The following is a 13,866-nucleotide window of genomic DNA, read 5'->3' as shown; positions in this document are numbered from 1 at the left end:
AATCTTCATTTCCTCAGCCTAGTCCAATAGTCTGCATACTGTGCAGTGTAGCCAGAATCACTCTGAGACAAAAGCCCTTTAGTAGTGACTTTGCCGAAGTCCTTTCCTCATTTCCTCCTTTTGAATTGTTACTTGCTGCATAAGACTTCTTGGAGGTCGTGCTGTTAGGTAATCTTGGAATCTGAACTGAACGCTATGTCAGGGTTACCCTTTTCAGCTGGCAATGTATAAAACTCCATGTATTTCCAAATGAAATAAGCCAGCCCTGCTGTGTTTGGGGGCCCTTCCAATTTATTCTGCAGAATGGGACTCCAGATGTCTGCCCTAAAGTCCTGTCTTCATGGCACCACAGTTCCTCAGGGCACATCAGCACTGGATATTTATGCAGGCCTGCTTTATTTCAGGCAGTAATACATCAGAGCTGCTTTCTTTTTGTACATTACCCCCTGCTCTGCCCCAGTCCAAAACCTTTAGGCATCCTCCCCGAGGGCACCCTGTCAGATGCTGTGTTGTCATTTCTCAGTGCTGTCATTTCAGTATGATGGGGGTTGAATGTAGTCAGAATTAATCTCTGGCTACAACTAAACATGGTCTTACGATTCTTCTTTCTCATCACAGGATAGACATTTGGGTTCTGTAGTAAGTCACCTTCCTGCCTGATTACATGAGTGAAAGATGAAGTAGATCAGTTGCTTATTATTTTATTATTTTAAAATAATTTTTATGCAGTCTTATAGGTTAAGACCCTTTCTACTTACCTATAAAATGAACATCTCTATTCTGATAATATAATATAAATTATAATGCACAAACAAAATGTCAAGAAGCCAGAAAGTAGTACCAAGATTCAATCAGCCCTTTAAAGTACTATTCAGTCCAGCATAAAAATGGCCAAAGTTCAATAAATGGCCAGCAAAATTATCCTTTATCCATTCACAGAGCTGTGCATAATTACAAGAACTAAAGATGTAATGGTAGCCTCCTTTAATTAAAACTTAAGAGCTTTTCTGCATGAGGCATTTATTGTGCACTTATGAGTCCTTACTCACAGTTATTTATGGGCTCTTCAGATGAGTTGTGATCTTCGAGTTTCAATTTTATTTTTCTGGAGCACTTTCACAAATTTTAGGGCTCAAACAGAGGAAATAAAGCATTATTTTAGAATAGAGAAAATTACAGTTTCTCCTTGTGTACTTGAAGGATTCCACTCTAGCACTGCTCCACTTAGAGGTTATGTGGCAGAAAGAGAAAAGCTTGGATCTCAAGTTTGCCGCAAAACTGAAAGCAGATACACCAATTAACAGCCTCGGGCAGAAAAGCTGCAAGTCCTATGAAATGAGCATTATTGTGAAATATTGTTCATGTACTTCTCCTGCGATGTAATGTGTCAGGTCCTCCTTTACCAACCCTGCCCCTCAGCCCCCTTCCCTGGAAGTTTCAACACACACCACCTTGTCAGCTCCTGGAGAAAACACTGCACTGCGTGTGTCCACATGTCAGAAGGAATTTTGTCCCCCTTTTCTCATGCAGATTGCACCTCCTGGGGTGGCCTTGGAATTGCCTTGAGTCTGCCATACAACTTGGGAGATTAAATTTAGATTACAGGTGTGGCTTCTAATGGCACTGGGGACTCCTGCTTTCTGGGATCGTGAGCTTGTTTGTCCTGTAACCCTTAGGGAAACCACTCCTGACAATTTTCTGTACTGGTTTTCTGGGAAATAAATCTTTTGTGTCAAACAATTACCACATGCATAGTTAAGAAACCCCAGCTCTCAGTCATAACAAGGCCTCCAGTAAATCCCAGTTGAACATTCCCATTTGTGTGTGTGTGTGACCCATTCCAGATGTTTCAGAAGTTAATCCTTCTCAGTACTTGCTGTAAATCCAGGCTTCTTGGTAACCTGCCTTGTGTCCTCTTGAGTGGAATTTTGATCCACATGACTTCCAGATCCTGCTTTTTGGAAATACAGCTGCCCCTAAAGCCAGACAGTCTAGTCTTTGGCACAAGCTGCCAACTCCCATTGTATTCTCATTGCTCTTTTCATATTACGTGTGTGCATGTCTTTATATAGTATTAAGTCACGTATAAGCATGGGAATTGGGCTACTGTCCTATACATGCTTACCTGGGGGTAGGTCCTACTGAATTCAGTGTGATATTGGAGAAGATTGTGCCTCCTTTGTTCTTACAAATACAGGGTTAAAGAGAAAACTTGTGTGTATGTAGCTGTAGGAGAACTGCTCCTAGATAAGAGAGAACAAGAAGGAACCAAGCCAAGGATGAGTGTTTGAGCTGTATCTTGAAAAGGTCATCCTTAGATAAGGTATAAATGGAGGGAGGACAATCCCCAGCCTTGGGAATGGAAGGGGCCTATAAGAAAGTTCTCAGAGGATGAGAAAGTTGTCAGAGGATGAGGTAAACCATAAAAGCTTTGTTCTAATCATGTGCTGCACAATTTCAAGGCATTCTGCCTTACATGAGTAATGCGTTGGCAACCTTGCTTGCCATATTCTTGATAAATATTGCTGGTTTGGTTTTCTTCAATCCATTTTGGCCTGTGCCATGCAAGATCTGACAGTGACTTACTGCTCCATAGACATGCATGGGATTGCCATGTCAGCCTCGCAGATTTTAGTGAAGCTATTCTGATCACATTTCTTATTCTTAATAAAATGTCAAAACAATTTTTATTTGCTTATCACACAGATGTGGACATCCCAGTACACTCGGTACATATGCCTTATGGTGTTCATACTATCTTCAATTATAGTGTAAGCTTCCAATTAAATACATCATAGTCAATCCATCATAAGTTTCAGTCAATTAATTGGTTCATCTATTATATTTGCATATGCATTAGAATGAGTTCAGAAGCAAGAAGCATAATTTCTTTGTATTTAGATGGTGTGTGCATGGCCGCTTGTGGAGAAGGTTTTAAAGAAAGGGAGGCAAATTCATGGAAGATGAGGGAGCCTGTCAGTGCAACTCAACAGAACCTCCATGTTCAGGGCCACTGTAACTCAGAATATCACATACTGAAGGAGCAGCGAGCAGGCAAAAACTGTTTGTAGGCGTTCTGGAAGCATAAAATCAGTCAATATTGGAAGTAAACTATTGAGCTAGACAGATGCTTCATCAGGGCTGGAATTCTAACTCAAGAATGGTATGTGGGCACCACCCATCTATTATAATCCAAAGTAGTATGATATGCCATAAGATATGTAGGATGTTCAGTGGCCTGCTGTCCTGAGAACACAACTGGAACAGTCAGTTAATGGGAACTGATAAGCAGGTGTGTTGTGGTAAATTTTGGAGTGCAGATGCTCATCATGACATCCCCGATAGGCATGCTCGCTAGAGGCAGCCATTTTGATCACAGACATGCAGGGTTCTTCCTGAAAACATCCTTGTCTCTGAAGCCATTCCTATCAACAAGCCAACTCTAGCTGGTTTCATCTCTCCCCGGGCTAGGTCCTCGGTCAACCTTCTAGATCTTAGTTCAGGAGCAGACCATTCCAAATTACTTTGCATCACAAAAGGGTTCAATGTACTGTTGCGGAGAACGTTTATCCTCCTTTGCCACCGCCACTCCTGAGAGGGCTGCAGCTATGCTCAGCTGGACCCGTGAGAGGCGTAGAAGGCGGCCTCAGAGTGCCAGCACCACCACCCATCACGTTGCGCCTTTCAATCCAGCATGGCCTGGAAGGAGACTGTGGGCTGACATATTTGCTCTTAACCTGGTTTAGTGCCTACAGCCAGATCTCTTCCCTCCTCCCACGTAGACGCTTGCTCCTGAGGAGACCTTTGATGAGGGAGGGTCTTCTGGTAGGCAGGCAGGTGCTCCAAGAACAGTTCTGCGTCCCACATTTGGGCCACTGTAGCAATGTCAGGGCGCCAGGGAGCAGCTTGGGATGGGTTCAGAGGAATCCATCAGGACTCCAGGCAGGGGGTTCCTGTGACCAGGCTCCTCAGGCTGCCCCATGTCTTCTGCGAGATCCCAGGCCTCCTCTTCTTCCGGGGCCAGGACAGACAGGAACCTGATGTCCGCTGTGGTCTATTTGATGCAATATCATAATCTTTTTCTATTCTGAGGATTAAACAAACTCTAAGTCACTTTTCTAAACATTTCTATTGTTTTCTGTTAAGCTAATATAAGGTTAAATACGTCAAATAATAAAAACTAGATACTTAGGTTGTTTACACCTTTCAAAGTACCACAAGGTAGACAGACTCCTCTGCTCTGACACCTTCCCCTGAATTGCCGTCCTGCCCTTGATCTGCACTAGTAAAGGTGGTTCTTCCATTTTTATGGGTGCATTTCAGATTTTGACTGATTTCCTCTTCATAAATCTAATGAATCTTGAGACGTTTTTGTTCTTAGCAGCTGCTAAGCCCTTTCGTTTATCTGAGTCATTTACAATTTGTGATGTTGATGGCCCGATACGGGGAGTAGAAGCAGGGGCAGAGGGGAGAATCTGTAACATTTAAATACTTCCTTTTTGTTGTTGTTTGCAATTTGTTTTCTGTTTCCTCCCCCTCCCTATCACACCCATCCGCCCTGCAGCAGAAAGCTGTGCTTGAAAATATCATTCCTCTGTCCCTGGCCCCTTCGTCATGTTGATGCAGCGGAGGTTGAAAGAACTGAACTGAGCCCACCCAGGGGGGAAACGTAGGATTGCTACCAGCTTTCAGTTCAAAGTACCTGCTTGTGATATGAAACATACCATAAAATTAATGCTTTCCAGATGTCCCCAAGAATTCTCCCTCATCCATTTAGTTTACGTGAATGTTATTGAGTAGGAAACCTGGTGGTTTTTTTTCCTGCTGCCTTTCACCTCATTGTCCTTCTTAGCTAACACCCAGCACTTTGATGGATTTAGTCCCGACTAGAATGAGGAAGCTGGCTGTTGCTGAGTGTTTCTGCCAGGAGCAGTGAGAGATCTTTTCTTTTTTAAAAGAACAGCTTTTCAAACCGGGCTTGAGAGTGACATGGACATTTTGGCAAGCATTTCCCACTGCTACTGGGTTACCGCATTGAGTTTCCATCGCAAAACGGGGATGGGCAATTGACAGAAATGCCATGGCTGGCCAGGAGGAGAAGAAAACCATGCTGGTGGAGAGACACGGAGTCCCAAATGGTCTCCCATGGCACAGCAAACTGAAGGGGTAAGGGGCGTTGCAGGAATGCAAGAGCTGTGCCAGCTCAGGCCAAGAGCCCGTCCAGTCTGGGGTCTGTTCACACAGAGGTTAGCCGGCTGCCTGCAGGAAACCCACCACCGGACACGAGGGCAACAGCCTCCTCACACCCACGTTTCATAGTAACTGGGGGTAGGTAGGTGTCCTGGGGGTGGCACAGAATCTTCGGGGCTAGCAGCCATTGGTAGCTATTGCTTCCTACGGCAGTAAATGTAAAAGCCCTTTCCCAACCCATCGCCTGCCATTCCTGGTCCACTGTAGGTTTGGTCCACAGTGTCCAGTGTTCCTGGCTTTTGGCCGTGCTGGCTGGGGCTGACAGGAGTTGGAGTCCAACACATCTGGAGGGCGCCAGGTTGGGGAAAGTCTGGTATAGACCCAGTTAATATACCTTTTTTATTGTAAAAAGTTTTGGGTTAATTTAATTTAATTTCATACTTCTATATCTTGTTATAGATTACTTATTTTAATTTAATTTTGGTTAATTTATTGGTTGTACTTATTTGAAGCTGGTGGGTATATTTTATTATGTTATCTATTATTTTATTCTATCTCTTTTCTCTGATCATCAATTCCTTTATTGTATTCTATGTATGTTTTTATGCTCTTTTAGCATTTGTAAGCCACCCAGAGAAACTTCGGATTATGGGGCGGCATAGAAATGGAATGAAATAAATTATGAATAATATACCTAAAGATGGGGAGGCCCAGATTCAAATTCCAATTACCATGGAACTCATTGGCTGATCTGGGGCCTGTCAAGGGAAGAGTTGTATTTCCGTGGCAGAACGTGCAGTTTTACATGCAGAACATTCTAGGTTCAGCTGCCCAACAACTTCTGTCTAACTCTTGGAGATCTGAATTCAGTCACTGGAGAGTGTAAAGCAGCCTTCCCCACCTGGGGGCCTTCAGTGGCATTTGGGCCGCAGCTTCCAGAATTTCCATCCAGCACAGCCTTTGACGGACACGGAGTTTGGAAAACCGTCGCAAGCTCTGGTCGTGCTGATTTGTGCATCCCTGCCCATCCTCTACCTCTCTCCAAAAGGCCATTTATTATATACTTCTTCAGATTCTTCCCTAAGTTTGTAAATCTGCGGACATTGATCAGAATGTACAAATCAGTAAAGCTCAGCAAAATTCTCCAAGCACTATTTTGATGCTCATTTTGACTCAGTTCTATATCTGATTGGTGTCCCCCCGCAGCCCGCTTTATGTCTGAATTTTAGCACATAGTTTTCAAAATGTTCACCTCGGTTGCATGAATCTTTCAGATGTATCCATTAAAACATAGTTGTGTGCATCTTTCAACTGTACATTTTCATGCACATTATTCAAATGTACGTATGCTGCTGAACAGATTATTTTTGGCCACCAAATCACATTGCAAGCTTGGAAATATCCACACTTTATGTGCAGTTTGCATCCAAATCCAGAAGATGTGAACTGACTAAATCCTGATCAAAAACAAACTGAAATTAATTTCTCATACATCCCTACGTTGCAGCATCTTTTCTTCCTCTTTTTAAAAGCGTATTAGAGTTGGGGACAAAGAATGAACATATGCATGGTGACAGAAGCTAATTTTCTGTTGAGGGAAAATTCCTCTTATTTACGTATTATCCTTTTCCAAATGAATGGCCCATTCCTAGGTAAATGTATTTTGAATCAGGACAGCACCAGCAAATTCCATTTTATTCCCATAGTCATTATGATACCATGAATCAAATGAGTTCAAAATGCAAAACTCCACATGCTCCAAGAATGTGGTGTTTTAATCAGAGCTGGCCAGTGGGCTGGTTTTGTCTCTTAGCTTCAGTGCATCAGGAATGTAGCAGCGGTCCTGAATCATGGAAGGGCAGTGCGGGAAGAAGAGGAAACTTCTCCGTGTTTTGCAGCTGCAGCAATGAGCATGGGTGCCCACATGGCATCGTGGTTAGAGCGTTGGAGGGTCCCTAAAAGGACTTGTGGTAGTCCCTGCTTGGAAGATACTGGGTGCCTTTGGGCCAGTCACTCCCTGACTTGTTAAGAGGGCAAGTTGAAGAGGAGGGGCAGACTGTGTAGCTCACCTTGGGCTCCTTGGAGGGGGGAAGAGGCAAAATATAAATGCAAAATAAATAGCAAAAGATGGGTACCTAAATTGGGGGCCATGCAAGGCTGTCCAGTGTGGGGCCTATCATTTACTTAGCCAAACATTGGCATCGAAGGGCAGGGAAAGTATTTTTCCCCTCCACAGCAAGCCCAGCTTTAGTCTACCTGGAAAATGTTGGATTCTGTCCTCTGACTTCTTAGAATCCTCTGAGGGGCTGATCAGCAAGCTTCATCTTCTCCCTTTGGGCAGACTTGACGTGAGCTGGTACAGTGGAAGTCAGGAAGCATTAGAATCTAATTAACCAACTGATCCTTCCAAAAGAGGCACCACTGAGTAGGGGGAGGGATGGAGATCATGGCAAGTATTTACTAGCAAAGTTTCATTTCATTTCATTTCATTTGGATTTAAGCACTGCTCTATTTAAGAAATAGCAATAAAAATATATGCTGTGCCTATCCAGAGGGTGCTTTTGGAAGATGAAAGTACTGGGAGTGATTTCTAGATGCTTAGAAAGCTGAGCATTGATTTATTTAAGCTTTGTACAGATGGCAGCCTTTTAGAGATTTGGAACCAGTATTGTATGGAACTGGAACTTTTATATGTTCCAGTTTTTAATTTCCTGACTAGCTTTTGAATCAAAACTAATTTGGCAGGCTTTTTTAAGTGTCTAGGTTGCACGCTGGGAAAGCTGAAAGAAGCCATCAAAAGTGTAGCCAGCACTGTGGAGGTAGCATGTTATTCTAGCAGACATCAAATGAGAGCCATCATTCGGGTGTGACTCTCATAGGCACAAGGTCACTGCACTGGTAACACACCTGTGCATGTATTAACCTGATGCTTAAAGCAGTTTTCAGCTCTGTGTGTGTCTGAGAGAGAGAGACTTGCCCCTGATATATTGCTAGGGGATACCCTATACTTTCCGTTTTTAAGTTTTCATTTATCTAGACCAGATGATATTATTTAGACCTGAAATGACTTGCTAGGTTCTAGTCAATGTCACCATTCCATTGCATGCCATCTTGGACAAGTATTAGGAAAGGGGGCTTTTCCTCTGCCTATTTATATTTTCCATATAGATGGCAAAGTGTTCAGTTACTTGATCAGGGCTAGTGTCACAGGCATGACAAAGAGGAAATTGAAATTGTGCAGAAATGGTAAATGTGCACAACCATAAAGTCTCTAAGGCCTAAGCAACCAATGCAGGGCTGGCCTGGTACAGCTTTGTCAGAGGAGTCGCTGTCCTGCTTCCCTGCAGCTCCCAGAAATGCCAGCAAGGTGATTTGGAAGAGCAGTAGCAGGTGATTGGGTACAGGAGATCTTAGAAAAATTACTATTCATTGCAAATATGTTGTTGCATACTGCTAATTAATTTTTAAACAGGCTCACTGGGGACCTCATTGCTAAAACATGACGATTTATCCTCTGGCACAATAACTGTTAATCCAAAACAAAACAGAAAGGGACCTTGTGAAGATTGGGTTTCGCTCAGCAGGCACAATCTGCTTGTTTTTTACATTAAAACGTATTAATGGAACTTCAAAAAGATTTTAAGGTTTTAGGCTATGAAGGCTTCCAAATTTGGAAATGAACCAGCGTGATTGGGGGAGAGGCACATATTTCTTGACTTAAAAAAAGGAAAGGTGCCACTTTCAGAACACAGAAAGGGGGAACTCTGCATGCAGGCTGGCATTTTAATATCCAGTACATCCCTGGATTGCTTGTGGGAGGAAGGATTTATTTGAAATGCCATCGCCCTCAGTGCCCACCCAACCCTTGTCCTCCTTAGGCCAGCACCAAGTTTTGTGAAGCGTCAGTTAAAGCTGCCTGGGGTTTTGACGAAGGTCACCCGAATCCCTAAATCTGTGCAATGGAGACTGTCAGGGCTGAGCTGGAGGCAGCGGTGAGGAGAGGGGCACAAAGGGGAACAGCAACTGAAGCCGGAAGACGCGCCAGAGCGCAGCCGAGGGCCCAGCCCAAGGGGGAGGCTCCTTCCCGCCTGCTCGTCCAGAACCTGCAGGTGCTTTGCTGCTGGAAAGATGCTCCAAACTGGGGTTGGCCACCTGGGGCAAATGCACACAGAGAATAAAAGCCTTTACACTTCAGGTGCATCTTCCATTCACCCAGCCACCCAGGAAACCGGTGTGTCACCCCTTCAGCTTCTTTTCCTTTCCTATTTGTAAACTTGTAAACCCTGGTTGTAAGAGACCCAAAATGTCTTAACACTCAAAACTGGCAGAGCAGCGTGCCGAGAATTCACTCTCTCACCAGGAATCCCTGTGAAGGGAGACTGCGAACTATGAGCAAAGGTCCATGTTTGACTCATCTTTGCACTGGGCATCTCTCACCCTTTCATGTAAAAACACCTCTCAAACTACTGCCCCTCCCCACAGACCCAGTAAACAGAAAAATAAAGACCAGAGTGTGTACCAGGAAAAATCTCGTGATAACATACATAATCATGTGGCATCTGGAAAGAAGACTTGACTTGCTGTGGCCTCCATTGCAGACTTGGGATATCATTTCCTGCCATGTATTCATTAGTTTAAACATCACCAGCTTTAACATTTCGGCAGATTCCTCCACCAGCTTTGCCTAGCAGCCTTAAAACCCTCGGTTGCCATTTACTGGGGCTTTTCTCCTCGGTTCCTGTGTCCATCGCAACCGATAAATGTTGCACGCTGGCTCCGTATTCTGGGATGTGGCCCATGGCCTGTTCATTTATTCCAGCACTTCGGTCTGGCTTCTCCCAGGGCTCTTGTCACCATCTCTTTACCCTGGCTTGCTATGCATGCCATTCTTATTTTATGTTTTCTGTGTCTGCTCCCACAGAAAATCTATTATTAGTCTCTAGGGTGAATGTCACTGAGTAGGATTATTTATACATGTAAATCAGAGGACGGGGGGATTGAAGTTATAATGACAGGCTCCTCCAGTTTGATTACGACTCGGCAGGTTTCATTCTTTCTGCCAGAATCCATGTACCAATAGAGGCGATTTACTGTTGGTAGAGATGGGAGCTTTGACTGTAAATCTGAATTCTGGATGTGTCCACTTGCTTGTTTCTGGGGAGGGGAGGGGTTTCTCCCTGGCTGTAAATCAAATCCCATACACCTTGGGAAGGGGGAAAATGAGCTTAATACATTCTCGGAAAGACTCTGGCATTGGAGAAAAGAAGCATTCTAGACTTCTTGCTCGCTTTCCATTCTTTGCATCCTTGAAAATACATCACTGGAATGGGCCACTCTAATATTTTCATAGTCGATGGGCTTGCCTGTGGAGATGAGATTCCTGAAGCCAAAAAACAAGCACTTTTATTGTGCAGAGCGGCCTTGGGAAAGCAGCAACAAGCTTGAGCCAGAGCAAGGTGGCAGGCTGCAAACTCAGGCCAAACAGAAATGAGCTGGATTTGCTTTAGCAAGCACCCCTGGTGTCGAAACGGAATCCGAGCGCTCGCACACAGGGGCCTGTTATCCCCCCCCCCATCACTGTCTTCCTCTTCACTGCCCACTGGGGGACCTGCTTTGGCAATTCCTTTCAGGTGGTTTTGCCCCAAATGGGCTGTATGTAAGGGACTAGTCAGTGTCGCCCTAGTGATACCACAGCAGCACAGAGTGGACCAGGCTGTGTTCTGTGCTGTCATCACAAAACCAGACCAGAATAAGGGCAATGGCTTCATCAGGGGCTTCCGTATTAGTGGGCAGCACTTCCTAATAAACAGGGTCATAGCCATTATGTTCCAGGACATTAGATTTCAGACCATCTGAACCAGCAGGAAAATGTGAGCGCCGTTTAAAAGATTCTGTCTGATGGATGATTTGGACTCCTGGCTTCTTCACAGCTTCGCCCCTGAATCAACCCCATTCAAAGCACCAGAATGATCTGGTGGTGGTGTGGCTTTCACAGGAGAACCAGAAAATTGCAGTAGCAGGATGCATCAGCCGGAAGCACTCTGCAGCGGTTTCAAAGCATCCAAGCTGCTGAGAGGTGTTGTGCTGTTCCAGGGTATGAACAGGTGAAAGTTTATTTAAGTAGACACCTGTGACATTGTTGTGTCAGATTCAAATGCCATCAGTTCAGTGGACCCCATGGCACAGAGGAGAAAGCAGGGGAGTAAAGAAATACATGTTTGTCAGGAAGAAACGACTGGATTTAAGCAGCAAGGTTGGGTGAAACTGCCAGCTTCGCTTTTTCTCAGTTTCTCCTTTTTCCCATCTAAAGTTTGGTCCCTCTCATTTCTGCATCAGTTTGAGATTATTATTATTGTTAATTATTTACATGAAAAATGCATACTTTCTACCAATATACAGCATATAGGTATTTATATTCATAAATACTAACATTTTTGTGTGCACATTTTCCTAACATTTGAATACATGCACACACACCAAAAAAAAAATCATTCTAAAATTTGAAGAGGTACATATCTGGAAAAGTATCCATGTTTCTGTTTGCACATCTGTTCCAAGGTGTAAAATTAAATAAATTGGGATTCAGTACACAAACTGAATGAATTTCTCCTTCAGCCCTAATGGGAACTGGATTCAAGGGTGAAGCTGGCGGTATGTCTTAGCACTACTCTAGAAAGCTACCCTACCATTGGTTAGAGGATCACTGGAAGCAGGTCCTCGGTTTTCAGGACTGAAGCATGCAGCCTTTGGGCTTCCTTATGTTCAATGTCTGCATTTCAATGCTTTTTCCATGTGCAAAAGGAATCCAGCACCTGGTTTCACTTCCAGCAGCTGGCAGCTTGAGCTCTATATTTTGTGTTGTGCAGAGTAAAAGAGAAAATAAAGTGTTGAATTGTTTGGCATTATCAAGGATTTCTGCACCCCAGGAATCCTGCATAAAGAGATGGAAATTCTAGCTGCAAAAGCCAAGAAGCAAGCAGAGGTATAAGAATTTATTACGTTTTATCTCATTCTCTTGCAAACAGCATGGAAAATGTCAAGAGATCATCCATTGTTCTATCATTTATAAAGAACTTTTTGTTTTCTTTTCTTTTCCAGTTGTAATTTTTTTAGAGGAGGGGTACGGTGACTTAGAGAGAGATGGGGAAAGAATTGGAACTGAAGATAGAGACAGACACTGATGTTGGTTGAACATGTCATTTGTCTGTCTGCCTAACTGCATGCATTTAAATTTCTCACATTCCCGTTCTTAATTTAACAAATGTAATTAAGGCCGAGGTAGGTTCTCAGATTATTCATTTACTCCAGATGGAAAAATTAAATTGAATGCAAATTTTGCAATCAGACATAAAAGTTCAGAACATCGGATATGATAGGGGAAATGGCAGCAACTTAATAGGAAGCCACGTTCCCCTAAACAGTGCCCACGTTTAGAGGCTGGGATTATTTGAATAATTGAGGTGGTATTTGATAAGATATCTGATTGCTGATATCTCCTTTAAAATGAAGTCCTTATAATTCTGCACCAAGGAGGATTAATCTATGCCAGTGGGCATGCTGGGAAAAAGAAAGCCAGCAACACTTTCAACTAGCTTTGGTCTTGAATTTCAGCCTACTTCTTTGTGACCTTTTTGGCTTCCAAAAGGACCCCTCAGATCACTCTTGATTGTATCTGAAGGGTTGCCTTATATTTTATTGGAAGACCTCTGTATTGATCCATCTTCCCCATTATTTCCAGTGGTAACAAATTCCAAGGACAACAGGTTTAATCTTAGCAAATGTACTGGCAAATTAAAGTCCTTTTGTGACATTTGCTTTATCTGCAGAGCATAACTGCAGGCAAATGGGTCCTCCTATGGGGCAGCAGATCAGCTGCATCAACTCGTATCTGCAGCCCCAGATGCTGCTCCTTTAGGCAAGTGACAGCTCTCTCCGTCACTGTCAAGTCTACCTCTGCTCAAGATGCCCAGGAACCAGTCGCTCTTATGAGAAGGGCAAGGCAGAGTCAAGTCCCACCGTTTAGGCCCTTCAGGATTCTGGCCCTGGACCTGTGCTGACTCCGTCTTGCCCAGGAAGAACTTTCTGAACAACATGCAGGCTCCTCCAAGATTTTCTGAAGGCTGGCTGACCAGGGCCTCTGTTAACACACACTCCTTCTGAAGGGCTGTACGTTCTTAAAGCACTATTGCTTGATTTTTCAGCCCCTGTCTCTCTAGTAATGGAAGGTGAGGACTGCTCGAAGAGGGGACCCATGACTCCACAAGCCCAGGAAAGCTATGGAAGGTCTTGGGGTAGCGAGTGATGAATTAGTGATGATGTTATGCCAGCCCTCTCCTGAGTCAGGGGCTTAGCATTTGACAGCCTCTCCCTCTCTCTCCATTTCCCATATTCAAAGCTGTAAAACTACTTTTTCTGCTTGCACCTCTATCTTTTTTATCCTCCATTTAACTGGATAGGCATCACCTTCTCCATGTCTGGATGGACATTTCGCTTTAAAGGAAAGACTAGCAGGCTTTCGTCTTACTACTGGCTTCCAGTGAAGAAATGTCCACCATGGACCACAACCAGCATCCTCTTAATAAATAATTGATCAGCCAGAAACTATTACAGCACAACTGGCTTCAGTGAGAAGTTGGAGACATCTTCCTACTTGCAGTGAAGAGGTCGTGAGATCAT

General features: G+C 43.8%; 1 protein-coding gene across 12 annotated transcripts in view; it reads left to right on the top strand.

The window, feature by feature from the left end:
* Positions 1-13,866, top strand: part of PKNOX2 (PBX/knotted 1 homeobox 2) — a 372,168-nt gene that overhangs the window by 190,068 nt on the left and 168,234 nt on the right. The window lies entirely within an intron of this gene.

Source organism: Varanus komodoensis, unplaced genomic scaffold (genome assembly GCF_004798865.1).
Source record: "Varanus komodoensis strain SLA01 unplaced genomic scaffold, ASM479886v1 scaffold30, whole genome shotgun sequence".
Lineage (NCBI taxonomy): Eukaryota > Metazoa > Chordata > Lepidosauria > Squamata > Varanidae > Varanus > Varanus komodoensis.
This window is presented reverse-complemented; position numbering and strand designations above follow the sequence as displayed.